Source organism: Lytechinus pictus, chromosome 3 (genome assembly GCF_037042905.1).
Source record: "Lytechinus pictus isolate F3 Inbred chromosome 3, Lp3.0, whole genome shotgun sequence".
Classification (NCBI taxonomy): domain Eukaryota; kingdom Metazoa; phylum Echinodermata; class Echinoidea; order Temnopleuroida; family Toxopneustidae; genus Lytechinus; species Lytechinus pictus.
Genome location: NC_087247.1, coordinates 21,191,439 through 21,205,234, shown reverse-complemented (window position 1 = coordinate 21,205,234; position 13,796 = coordinate 21,191,439). Strand labels below are relative to the sequence as shown.

The 13,796-nt window shown below is 35.8% G+C and overlaps 1 long non-coding RNA gene across 6 annotated transcripts in view; it reads left to right on the top strand.

Annotated features, from left to right (window-relative positions):
- Window positions 1–13,796, top strand: part of LOC135153548 (uncharacterized) — a 25,822-nt gene extending 12,026 nt beyond the window's left edge. For 2 of the 6 annotated variants that reach the window (XR_010292974.1, XR_010292976.1), the window contains exons 3-6: window positions 645–756; window positions 3,305–3,485; window positions 4,307–4,498; window positions 5,457–13,796. This is a non-coding gene — a long non-coding RNA (uncharacterized LOC135153548). Of the gene's footprint in view, window positions 1–622; window positions 757–3,304; window positions 3,486–3,940; window positions 4,499–5,456 lie in introns of all 6 variants that reach the window. The other 4 variants (XR_010292977.1, XR_010292975.1, XR_010292978.1 and 1 more) reach the window with 4 other exon arrangements.

The following is a 13,796-nucleotide window of genomic DNA, read 5'->3' as shown; positions in this document are numbered from 1 at the left end:
GTGATCTTTAAATACCTTGTATTTTTTTTTTCCTTCTTTTCATAGTTATTCCATGTTTGAGTAAAATATCTTATGCAGGGGCCCCTGATTACAAGCTGTGCTTCTTTGGGGTCCCAAACCTATCATTTGTTTTAGTTCTTTATAATGTAACCATTTATTTTGTTTGTATTTTGTTCTCCTTTGACTGGTTTGAATAAATTCAATTCAATTCAATTCAATTCAATTCAATTCAATTCAATTCAATTCAATTCAATTCAATTCAATTCAAATTCAATTCAATTCAAGTTGGACAAATTTTGTCGAATCAGAATATTTGATGGAGACATGGAAGGCAAAATAGGTTTGTGCTCCAACAGCAACACTAAACTACATATAATGCATCCAACAGAATAATCTTCCTTTTGACATGGCCCGTTGGCTTCATTTTCTCATTGGATAGAGAGCTTCTTAGAGTCAAATCTGAAATCAGACTGGAAATCACTTGATAGATTATCAAGTCGCAAAAAAAAGTATTTCCCTCAAAATTGAGGTATGAGTGCTTGTCTCCAAATGGCGACAAAATTCTCTACCTTATGCCAAAAAAGTGTTCTACTGAAATTTCCTATCTTGACAACCACATCAGCTCCTTCTCTCACCCCAAGCAGCTGTACAGTGTGAGATGTGCTGCATCAACTGACAAGATCTACATCAGGAAGGACATCTGAAGTCCTCTGACCGCCACACCAACCTTCGTCACAGGCAGTGTCCTGGCAGGAGGTAAGTGTGCAATTTGCAAACACATTGCAGACATTAAGTATGCTGTTTCTGGAGAATATGGAGAAGTTACTATCAAATTTCACCCATGAAACTTTTGTTTATCATATTCAACAGTTTTTTTTTTCTTTAAAGGTCAAGTCCACCCCAGGAAAATGCTGACTTGAATAAATTTAGAGAAAAGTCAAACTAGCATAGTGCTGAAAATTTCATCAAAATTGGATGTAAAATAAAGTTATGGCATTTGAAAGTTTCGCTTATTTTTCACAAAACAGTGATATGCACAACTAGGTGAGTCAGTCGATGATGTCCATCACTCACTATTTCTTTTGTTTTTTATTGTTTGAATTATACAATATTTCATTTTTGTCTCGCCTGCGTAGCGGAGCGAGACATAGGTATCACTATTTCCGGCGGCGTCGTCGTCGTCAACAATTGTGTTGTACACCCAATAACTTTCTATAGCTTCGAGGTAGGATCACCAAATTCATACCAGAGGTCCATCTCCTGAAGGCACAGGTCAAGTTCGAATATGAGTCGAATTTGATTAAGGTCAAAGGTCAAAGGTCAATGAACTTTCCATGACTGGCACTGTGCTATGTTGTACACCCAATAACTTTCTATAGCTTCGAGGTAGGATCACCAAATTCATACCAGAGGTCCATCTCCTGAAGGCACAGGTCAAGTTCGAATATGAGTCGAATTTGATTAAGGTCAAAGGTCAATGAACTTTCCATGACTGGCACTGTGCTATGTTGTACACATAATAACTTTCTATATCTTCGAGGTGGGATCACCAAATTCATACCAGAGGTCCATCTCCTGAAGGCACAGGTCAAGTTCGAATATGAGTCGAATTTGAATAAGGTCAAAGGTCAATGAACTTTCCATGACTGGCACTGTGCTGTGTTGTACACATAATAACTTTCTATATCTTCGAGGTGGGATCACCAAATTCATACCAGAGGTCCAACTCCTGAAGGCACAGGTCAAGTTCGAATATGAGTCGAATTTGAATAAGGTCAAAGGTCAATGAACTTTCCATGACTGGCACTGTGCTGTGTTGTACACACAATAACTTTCTATAGCTTCGAGGTGAGATCGCCAAATTCATAACAGAGGTCCATCTCTTGAAGGTGCAGGTCAAGTTCAAATGTGAACCGAAGTTGAATAAGGTCAAAGGTCAAAGGTCAATGAACTTTCCATGACTGGCAATGTGCTGTGCTGTACACACAATAACTTTCTATATCTTCGAGGTAGGATTGCCATATTCATACAAGGGGTCCATCTTTTGAAGGTGCAGGTCAAGTTCAAATATGAGTTGAATTTGATAAAGGTCAAAGGTCAATGAACTTTCCATGACTGGCACTGCTGTGTTGTACATACAATAACTTTCTATAGCTTCGAGGTGGGATCGCCACTCGTAACAGAGGTCCATCTCTTGAAGGTGCAGGACATTTTGCCCTCACATCTATCATAGCCTTTAATCAAAATGTGCTTATAAAAAACTGCACTCTTTTAAACTTCCTACTCATACCCTATTACTTATTTTATCTTGTAGTACTTCACTCTTGCATCATTTACTTATCATATGCACACAGATTAATTTAATAAACCCTACTGCTAAAATGAAGGCAAGATGGCTAAAAATCACACACAATAAGTTTTTATATTTATCTTTCATGCACAATCTTTCCTCCATTTTTTCAAACAATAAGTTTGCCATAACACCTTAATAATTAATTTAATTCTACAATTTTACTCACATTATTATTAATTACATTCTTTTTCACTAACATTCATTTCCTTACTTGCATGGAAATAATTATAGCTTCATAGTATTAACAGCATTCTTAGTGTTCTGATTTTCTAAAGATAAAGTAGGCCTATACCATTAATGCATATGTAAACTGTCAGAACCACAATTCACCCCCTAAATTGCTGACAGCCTCAGAAGTCATATAGCATGGTTTTGACATGCAGTCTCTTCAGGACTGCAATGTGCAGGCGAGACAACGCTTGGCGTTTGCCTTGTTTATAGATTTGACAATAAGGACCAACTTGACTGAACCATATATAAACAATGCTAATTCCACATGTTTAGGGAGGAATTAATCGTTGTATCACTTGACAATGAGGAGAAAATTAGAATATTTCATATTTCCTATAAAAAAATACAAAAGAAATAGTGAGTGGATGACATCATCAGTCTCCTCGTTTGCATACAGACCAGGATATGCATATATCTGTTTTGTGAAATTAAGCAAAACTTTAAAATGTCATAACTTTCTTATTTTACATCCGATTTTGATGAAATTTTTAGTGTTATGCTTGTTGGATTTTCTTTTTTTATTCAAATCAACTTTTTGTTTGGGTGGACTTGTCCTTTAAAAAAGAGTTTTTATAATTGTTTTCCCCTGTTGCGAGGATTTTCAGAATGACTATGTTTGTGTATTTTTAAAGATTATTAGTAATATTTATTTTCAGTTTACTAGGCTGCTTCAAGAACTCCATTTATCACTTCATTATCTTGTCTCATTCATTTTAATAGGTTATATAAAGAGTCCACAGAGCACGAGGCAAGGTCTGTTTGATCAAGGCATCCTTTTGAATGTTCATATGACATCATCGGCATCATCCTTGGATTCGACCACAGATCTCAGCTTTTAAGTCATTGTTGTCATGCCAATATGAACAAGAAGAAAGAAGAGGGCACTACTCATTTACAATAGGTAAGGAGTTGTTTTTTTTTAGAAGAAAAATAAAAACTAGTTTGCAAGAAAAGTGTTTCAAATGAAAATGTTAGGTCTGTCAACAAGTCACAGGATTTCATGTCCCTCCTGAAAGCTTATGCAAATACTGATGATATGAAGTACGGTTTTGTATTATTTTAGCTTTCTAACTATATTGAAAATCAAATTTAGACATCACGATTATTAAATTAAATCATTAAAAGGGATTAGCATGTTGTATACCTTAATAACTTTTTCAAGGTTGTTGTTAATGTCTTTGACATCATCTTTAAACCGGCTGCCAAAATTGTAGACATGGTAGACTTTAACACATTTTTACCATTACAAGCAATTTTTTATTCAAGCAAAATTACAAATGTTTTTTCCCCAAAACCATGCTCTCTATGTTGTTTACATTTTGACAGTTCTCTGTAATTCCTTTCTTGTTTCTGTAGATATATTCTCCGTCTTAAGGCGACCGCACACCTTACGATTGGTCTGCGACCCGATTTCAGAATAAACTGTAGTAGAATTTGATGCTAACATTGAGACTTGGAATATCCTCCTGTGTAATGTTCTAAATCATCGTACGAATACCTATGTTGAAATCTGTGACTATGCTATCATCCTTCTTGGAATAAAAGCAAATTTAATATCCAGTCGTAATGACGTCATATCAATCGTACGATTGGCTACGATTTGAAACTAATTTGGCCTTTACTCAGAAATAAAGGCTTGCAATCTTTCAAAATGGTTATATTAATATTCTTTCCATTAATTAAAACCTTAAATAAAATGATATGTTCCATTCACATTTTCAGAAAATGAGCAAAATGCGATTTGTTCCAAAATCGGATCGCGAACAGTCGTAAGGTGTGCGGTGGCCTTAAGACCCTGCGAATCATATCGATTGATGACCAGGATGTACAAGAAGGGGACAATGTCTCAAATGCTTTTGATGCTCTTACCAAGGCATTCAATACATCTGGGGACTTGGAAGCAGGGGGTTTAAGGTAAGACATTCATTAAAACCACTTTGCCACACCCACTTTGAACAGCACCATCTCAAGGTTGACTCTACATCATTATGACAACCCTGTAACCTTATACAGGATGCAATATTTTTATGTGAAGTCTTAAGAGACCCAAGTTTTCCATTTCCTAAAATAACATTGTGTATTCTCTGGTGTTCTAAACATTACATTTCGTGTTCTTTTTTCAGAAAGCAAAAGATAGAGCTTGACAAAGATGTCATTAACTCCTACGCATAGTTTACTTTACTTGGTTTTATTTTTACTGTTTGAAATTTGAATTTTTCTACCTAAAAAATTGCCATTTCCGCGTTCTTCCTGAATTACGTGAATTTCTCGAAATTTGGGACTCCAAATCCAATGTATACACACTGCTTTGTTGAGCGATTTCACTCTATATTTGTAATCTTAACATAGGTTAAGTTTTGAAATGTCATCATTACTTATAAAATTAAATGAATCCATTTCATGAAACTTGGACATAAGGGTAACTAAGTATCACTGACCATCTGATATGAGTTGCAGGTCACCTGATCAAGGTTAAAGTTCATGTAGGATCAATGAACTTCGACAATAATGTTGTATCATAAACTTAACGATGGTTAGGATTTGAATTTTTCAAGATGAAAAGCTTCTATTTCATTAAACCTTCATATAATGGTCATCAGGTATCGGAAAATGGCAAATTTAATTTAGGTCACTAGGTAAAGGTCAGAGGTTGTATGCGTTCAATCAACTAGTATCAAATGAATGTCTGTTTTTTTGAAAAACTATTCATTGTATATGTAGTTGAAAAATCCACAACATTATTAGTAGTACTATTAGAGAAAAATTGATCCAATGTATCAACTCCTTTTCTTGTATATCAAATATGTTATAAGGACATTTCTCAGTGCTGATAATGTGTCCATTTTCTTTAAATCATTAATCCTTAAATTAGGTGCCAATCTGCAAAGCTGCCACCTCATCTACTAAATCCTCAACACAACGCACTCTCTGGCAACACACCACCCATGGGGGCATACCTCACACCTCAACCCCAGGCCATTGGTTTGTATTAAACAAACCTGGATGGCATTCATCATCAGAGGGATGCAACTTCTTCTAACCTGCAGTCTTGGCCCAGCAAGAAGGAGACGTGAACAAGCCAGGATGACGTGATCGGAGGGATGTAACTTCATTCAACCTACAGTCTTGGCCCAGCTGGAAGGAGACATTGGTTCGTACAAACAAGCCAGGATGACGTGATCAGAGGGATCCTACTTCACTCCACCTGCGGACTTGGCCCATGGAGAGAAATATTTCAGGGGGTATCTCACTGAGCAGTGAATGTTTTTAAATGTTGGGAATCTGAGATTCACCAACTTTTCTGACGAGTAATGCAAACTCGTGCGAATGTTTGTTAATGACACCAAAATCTATTTGCGATTGTGAACTACTTCAAAATTGAAATTAATATGTTTATAAACATTTGATACAAATTTGTTTATCAGTGGGTTGAATTTATACAGGAGCCAACTGATCGCTAGTATATTGGCGAATCAAAAAGAACTTCAGCCACGCCGTCTTATTACCATTTGTAAAGGCAAAGAAATTTTGAACATGTTCAAAATTTCTTTGCGATGAGGAAAACAGTTTGCAACAATGAAAAATGTTTAAAGAACTTTCTTGCAAACTTTTATGAACCCTGGTGGGTGTTTCATAAAGCTGTTTTTAAGTTAAGAGCAACTTTAAGAATGACTGGTGAACCTTTCTTACATGCTAAATAATCACCAATGAACATTTAATGGTGAATATCATTTACCACAAGAAGGGATCACTATTCGTTCTTAAAGTCTATCTTAATTTACGAACAGCTTTATGAAACAGCCTCATCGTGAAATCCCAAATTCACTACATTTGCAAGCATTCGCTGCTCAGAGAGGTTCCCCCTTTATTGATATGTGATTTGCCACCCCCAATAACCAGCAGTGAGTCACCCAATATGAATTTTGAGAATTTAATTGACCTTGAAAGAGCACATTCAAAACTTGTCAAAATTGATAAAAAATAACCCACACAGAAACTTGTGTGTAGAAGAAATTCAGTGAGAGCTTCCGAAAATAAGGAGAAAGCAAGATTCGAAACACAAAGGTTTGCGATGAATTGCAAATATGAAAGAATCGCACTGATTGGTTCCCGGTCAATATTTTAAACAGAGTGCGCATGCAACGATGATCTTGATTGGTCATTGGTATTTAGCGAGTGATTGCAAACCTTCGTGTTATGGAGCCCGAGATTCACTCAAGCATGAGATGTGCATGTTGTGATCTAGGTAAAACTTTGAAGCAGTCCAGAATACAGTGGTGAAAAACTTCTTTATGTCAACTTATTTTACAACTTCATACTTTCCCCAGAGACAATATTGTTGGTTTTTGTGTGGCTGATCACATACATGTTTACATATGTACATATATTTACATATATACAATTTGATAAAGACCTTATGGTTGACTTTGTCATTATGGTAACTAGCATGAAAAACCTTGATTGTGATTGGCTGCTAAGCCCTGTTACCACGGTAGTTACCATAATAACAAAGATATCATTGTTGTAATTCTTTACCCTCACTTGCCATATGTATTATCCCATTTACACAATTTATGACATGTGAAAATATGCGTTTTGATTGACTATATGATATATGATTTGAGAAATGGGACAGTTTCTACCTCTCTTTTATACTGAAATTTTGGCTTGATTTGAATGATTCAGAACAAAATGCTGCAATGCAAAATAAGTTAATTTACCAAAAATCTGGTTCATCTGTAAATAGGACCATATACATGGCAAGGGAGGGTATTTATGAAACTCCTTTTTAAATATATTGATAAAGACTTGTGTATACCTCAAAAGAGCAGGTCCAAGCTATTTCTTTGCTGACAGTTCAAAGTATCTGTATTATCTGTTGTCTATGTTAGTGGAGTTTAGGAGTTAACATAATTTGTAACTTTTTTGTGAAGAAGTTAGTATTTTTGTAAACTTTGTGTTAAGCTATTCTGCAAAAGTGGATCCAAAGGTTTTCCAGAGTTTTTGCCTATTGAGTTTTATCTCTGGTTTTTTACCCTGGACCTACTTGTCGTAGAATTGTTTAACACAAAGATTCACCCCCAACATTTTCTGACAGTTCTGCAGCGCAAAAATGATTTTACTAGCCAAATTTTTACTTTTAAAACTAATGCGTCTTTTTTTAGACCAAATTTACAATGCCTGGGAAAATTCCAAAATGATGCAATAATTTGAAAACTCATGTCAGGCAAATAAATGCTCAAAAACTGATTTTATATTCAAAGTTAATGCTGATGGAGTTTTCTTACGTTATTCATTAAGATGCGATTCCTTTCATTTTCATTAGCTGAAATTAATGTTAGCATCATAACACTTCAAAGTGTATCTGCAGGGAACTAAAAAATTAATGAAATGATATGCTGGTTGCATTTTCATTGCAACTATTTTCGCAAAATGTTGAGGGGTATTTAATGGTCATTCAATGTTTGATGTGGTTTATTAATTATTTTTTCTGCAATGCGAAATTTGTCTGGCCATCTCGTTTTCATCCTATAACTAAGATGGATCAACTTGAAAATGACATTGGTTGGAGTAACTTTTGGTGTCATGGGGTCAAAGGTCACAGATGTCATTATATTCCTGAAAAGAAAAAAAACTATGTAAGGGATCATCTTCAAACTTACATCATGTTAGTATAATGGAGGGACATTAATTTGATTAGACGTTGGGGTCACAATTTCAAAGGTTACAAAGGTCATTTTTTTATATATCTTGTTCTCACAATACAAATCATCTGATAGTTCAGCTTCAAACTTTTTTTGTTTATGCATAAGTATGGGACAAAGATCTAATTAGATTTGTAGATCATGGGGTCAAAGGTCGAATAATTGAATATCTTGTTCTCAAAATTTTTAAAGAACCTGTTTCCTGTATGCACATTGGAAGTACAATAATTTATTTGTAATATAGTAACAGTATTTGTTTGAGGGATTGTTTTTAAACTTGGCTCCAATGTGTATACAGTGTGAGTGAGGGTTTGATCAGATTATTTTGGTCGCAAGGTCAAAGGTCATAATTTGAAAGTTTAGCAGTTAGATCTGTAATATATTCTTAGTCTGGCAATGGCCTAGGCATAAATTTTGACTGGATGCATCTGAGAATCCCTTCTAGTTTGCTTCAAATTTTCCATTGTCCCAATAATATACGTTGCCAGTCATGTGTTTCTCTTTTTAATTATTATTTTATTAACAAAGAAATTCACAGTGTATAGGCCTAATATTAGGAGGTGCTTGAAAGTGCTTTCATATTGTTTTCTATTTTTCAAAAGTATATAACTCTGGCAAAACAATTATAGGAAGTGTTTCACAAATAGGTAAATCCAACGTTAAGTTGTTGGCACGCACATGGTATTTAATGCCTAGTCTCATTGACTCCTACACAGTAGAGCATGTCCTGTGGCATGAGCATGATCCAACCAATACAATGATCCATTATTTTCTACAAGCCAGTGTAAATTTTATTCACTCTTAAAATATTTGTGAAACACTCCAAGGACATGTCTCTTAAGATAGTATAATATTGTTATGTCAGGTAGCTTGGACCTGCCCTATTATGCAGAGATGCCAACAAGTACTGATTTTCAGTAATTATTTCTGAAAATGAGAAAAATACTGATAGCTTCATGCAAATTTCTGATTTCAAAATATTCAGTTTTATTAAGTTTATCCTATGGTATTTCTGTGGAAACATTGACTTCCTAACCAAAATAATGATCTTCAGCATTCAAAATACTGAAATGTCCTTGTTCAGGGGAGCGTTTCATCAACATTTTTGTCCGACAAGTTGTCGGATCTGACATCTTTCTCTGACTCTGATTGGCTGTGAGGCACTGTTACTATGGTAACTGTCGGATAAAACCTCTGACAAGTCCTTTCATGAAACGCTCCCCAGGTTGGCAGCTCTGATAGTGTATGATTGTCAATACTATATACTTGTTTTGTATTCATGATTTCATTTTTTTTTTATCCTGAAAAATGTAAGACCAGCAGCCAAGAAGGTTCATTCAAGTTGGAGGACCATAGCAGTTGACCTCGTCCCATTGATGGCAGTAGGCCCTGAACCTCACAAACATGGCTTCCTGTCTGGTTTGAGCTGGGATCTTCCTGCCAGAATCGCACAATTAGTGACGTCACTACCAAGAGATCTATTTTTCAGTGTGTAGAGAGGGGCACTGGACACTTCTGTACATGATATACAACTTCCCTAATGTAAGTGCTTTATTGATGATTTCAATGATATCTTGCGTAGCCTAGAGGATGTGAGACAATGCAAAACGGTTTTCCAGCAATTATGGTATTCTGGGGCAACAACTATTCTGGAAATATTGGGCAGAAATATCTAAATTGTACTTTTTAAATCCATGACATTTTCTTTACTGAAAATCAATCCAAACAATACCATTACTCCACCCTCCTCCCCTCATGTTTTACTTTCCTCTTTGACTTCTCCTCTAAAATGCTAGCATTATCTGTTCATCCATTAATTGCAGTCTCTCTTTTACCTCCCTGTACGATCCATTCTACCCGTAACTGTCACTCTGAATTCATCTTTTTTTTTACACCCTCTCAACATGATATTCTCCGCGACTGATATAATAATGTGCAATGAATACATATGCAAATTCTTTAAAAAAGCAATTTGTGATTATGTTTACAGATTTCAATCACATTATCTTTAATTAATTGCAGAACCACTTGAGAAAGTGGTATTAATGTTACAAAATACATTTTCTGTACATGTTGATTTTTTTGGACGGACTTATTTGAATCAATTTTGTTGATCCTCTCCCCGTTTGCTATAAACCTCATGTTTGTGCAAACATGTATTCATCACGTTATCACACAATGTGTAGAGATAATGGACTGCTGCTTGGAATGATGTGATTTGTGACCCAATATCGGTTCGTCTGCCCAAAATATGTATCCACTCAAAATCAAAAGTAAAGTATTAACTTTTCACCCATTGTTATGAGGATTGTGCACTTCAATTATTGTGCCACAATGTGTAAAAAGGGGGGACAAAATGCTAAATCAACCATACCAATACATTTTAGTCTTGATTCTAGTTTCTGGAGCACAATGTCAAATTGTCAGTTGCTTTTCAAGGAATTATACAGGAGTGTTGCTTATTCACTGTTTCGTGTTCACCCTGATCGATATTTGCAATTGGCCTCTTGCATGTTTGTCAAATTTCATCAATGGGCAGTTTAGCCAAGACGACTTTCGGGCACCGAGGCATCAATCAAGACTGATTAAGGATTGGTTGCACTTTAAATTGACCCAGATCTAGTCAACCATTTGTGTCTGTCTGCACAAAGAAGGGCAGAAAAGAAATGTTGATGAGTGCTTGACAAGAGCCTACCTGAATTCTGGAAATGTGTTTTAACCACATGTGAATCAATGTGTATCCCGGTGTCTGGTATTGTTGTGAAAATCCCCAAGTACTGACTGAAGAAATTGAGTTTTTCTCGCTAATGCTTCACATATTTTCTATTGGACATTCAAATGGTAATGTTTTATGAGTTGTCTTTGTATTTGATTGTTTTACTGATTTCTGGTGCCGTTACAGGTGGTATGAATTGAGAGACATGATGGTTCTCTGATATATATGGCTAATGCCAGCTAAACTTTCGTCTTGTGGAATAGACTTCTTTGGTATTCTTCTTGTATGAGTGTGTTGGCCTATTTGTTGTGTCAGAACAATTCTTGGTGGATCTAGATCTAGTTGATCATTTCTCGTCTCATCCCCAACTTTGACCTGACATGGAAACAATCAAGTATGACATCTGTAACCCTTCATCTAATAAACATCTTTCACAGGAACCTTGCATGTCTATCACCTCAGGGAAGTTGGAGTTTCTGAACCAGGTCCTGGGGCTTGGCTTGAGGTGGTGTTTGGCTATTCTTTTGTATTTAGGTTTGTGGATAGGACAGTGATCTACCTCATAGTCAGCCTTCTGAATTCTCCAATTTGTTTTTTTCCCATGTGTTTTTCAATCATTGAATCATCTGGTACTTTTTTTCAGAACATTTAATGTCATACAAGAATTTGGATTTATTCACTTGGTTAGAGTGGTTGCTTTATTTTGGAAGGCATTTGATGTAACTTGGCTTGTCTGATTTGGGTGATCGAGATGTCTTTCAAATTTACATAAGTTCTGTACTGGTCTTAGAACACTTATTTCATAAAAACTCACACTGTTTCATGAACAAACCTAAACAAATTGATTCTAGTTAGGGATTCACTCACTGTGAATAAAGGATGGTGACATTTCCTATGAGAAGGAGCCAGAGTTGGAGGTTTCTCTGAGTGTCAACAGTATCCTCACTTAGATTGAAAGTGTGGCACGGATATTCTAGCCTATTGTTAACCCAGTTTTTAAAGTTTCTTTTTGTAGGTAAGGAGTGTGGTTGGATGATCTTTCCTGGCAGATTGTTCCAACTGTCATTGTCCCTTTTGCAGAAGAAATTGTTCCCTTACACCCTTTCAGAACAAGTCTGCAAAATTTCATAGGGCGCTGTCTCTGAAAATTGATATTGCTTCTCAATGACCTTTTTGCCAAAGAAGTGGCTTCCCTCATCCCAGTGTGAAAGGGATTTCAGACTTTTATTGTCATTTCTGAAATGTGACATTGCTTGTTATTGACCCTTTGGCTGAAGGAATGATTTCCTACATTTTATTTGGTGGCGTCTCTGAAATTTGACATTGTGCTTCACAACTAGAATACATGCATTGTGCTGTTATGATTGATAGACCATTATTAAACCATTGTGGGATTATAAAGTGCACTTCCTCTGGATGAGCCTATGTTGAGGATTTAACCCATTAGGTCTAGATTCACAAGCCATGTCTTTCCAACTGCCCCTTGCCTTATCTCTCAGGGTTGTGTGAAAGGCGTGATGAATACTGTAAGTACAAACATTAGGTGTCCTCTTGACGGAAAAAAAGAGAACAAAAAAAAAACACATCAAATTGTTCTTCTTTTCGGTTTCTTTCTTTTCACCAAAATGCAGTGTTCATTGAAGTTCATAGGAACATAATTGCATCATGTACAGAAAAGTGTGTATTTATTTGTACAATTATGAATCTTTAATTTGCTTAATTGAAAAGAACCCCTCCCCCAAAAATAGATAAATATATTTTTAAAGAATGAATAAACAGATTAATAAAACTGAGATAAAATAAAGAAATAAAAACAAAAGAAAATAAATATATTTAAATTAAAAACAAAAAGGATTGCGACAATGATTAATCATAATACTCGAATACTAATTTTTTAAAAATAAATATAATACAATTATAATAAATTTAAAACATTTCAGTCATGGAGAATAAATGTTGAAAGGATGTGAAATAAAGAAAGATTGACAGGATATGGAGAGCATTTCATGAAGAGTTTTATCAGTGATTATCACTAATTTGCTCTCGGCCAATCAGATGCATTGATTTACAGTAGCTTATAACATCTGACTGTGAAATTCACTGATATGAATATTCATGAAATGCTCCCTTGGACGGATAGTCCATGGAGATATGGAGAGAGATTGCAATTAACTGGATTCACAGGTAAACTTGTAAAAAGAGGGGGAGGGGGAATAGAGGGGAGGAGGGGGTAATGAGATAGGGAGCAGATTAAAGGCAATTAGGTGGTAGTATTGTCCAAGGGTAAATAGAGAGACTACAAAGGAGATTAACACATTGATTCATTTGGTAGGGAAGAGAAAAGATGGGTGGTGGGGGGGGGGGGGAATGTAGATTATGTAGGTGAAGTTCCCCCCCCCAAAAAAAAAAAAAACACACAAAATTGCTTGGAAAATCAATGCATTGTCTTCCATACCCTTAGCTATGCAGGGTATCATTGAACTTGAAAATAAAGCACCTACATCAAGGATGGGGTATATCATGCACAACAGTGTCCAGTGCCCCGCCCTGCACACTTAAAAATTAGACTCCGGGTAGTGGCATCATGTATTGTGTGATTCTGTCAAGAAGGCCACCCGCTCAGATCAGGCTGCTGGCCATTTTGTGAGGTTTGAGGTTTGCTCCATTGAATTGAGAGGTCAGCTGCTATGGCAACCACCTTACTTGAATGAATCTTCTTGGCTGCTGGTCATTTTTTTTTGTACATTTTCTTTTGTTTGAGAAATAAATCCCTTGGAAAATGATAAATTTT